We start from the raw sequence: 443 nt of genomic DNA on the forward strand, positions 1-443 counted from the left end.
TAGATATGTGGGGGCGTGTTAGAACGAGCCGTTTTAGGGGGGCGTGGCAGAGTCTTAACTTTGATAAAGAATATCTCTTTGGTTTTGAGACTTTAGTCTTTGCAACTTCAGGGATCTTATCTATTCACGAACAGCTTGTAACACTCCAAAGAGAAAGTAAAACTTGAAATCGCATCATATGACCCCTTTAAAATAAAAACTAATTTAAAAATTCTAAACTATAATATCCTTGGACCCTTGTATTCTTCAGAAAAATTCTTTGATTTTGTAGCAGTTTTGTGTATTTGAACAATTTCAACAATGACTGTATGATTTTGAGATCCATCTTTTCACACTGAGCACAACTGAGGGACTCATGCACAACTATTACTAAAGGTGAAAACATTTACTGATGTAAATACAGACAACACAATGCATTAAGAGCTGGGGGGGGGGGGGAAAAC

The sequence above is a fragment of the Sinocyclocheilus anshuiensis genome, unplaced genomic scaffold (genome assembly GCF_001515605.1).
Source record: "Sinocyclocheilus anshuiensis isolate Anshui unplaced genomic scaffold, SAMN03320099.WGS_v1.1 scaffold11, whole genome shotgun sequence".
Lineage (NCBI taxonomy): Eukaryota > Metazoa > Chordata > Actinopteri > Cypriniformes > Cyprinidae > Sinocyclocheilus > Sinocyclocheilus anshuiensis.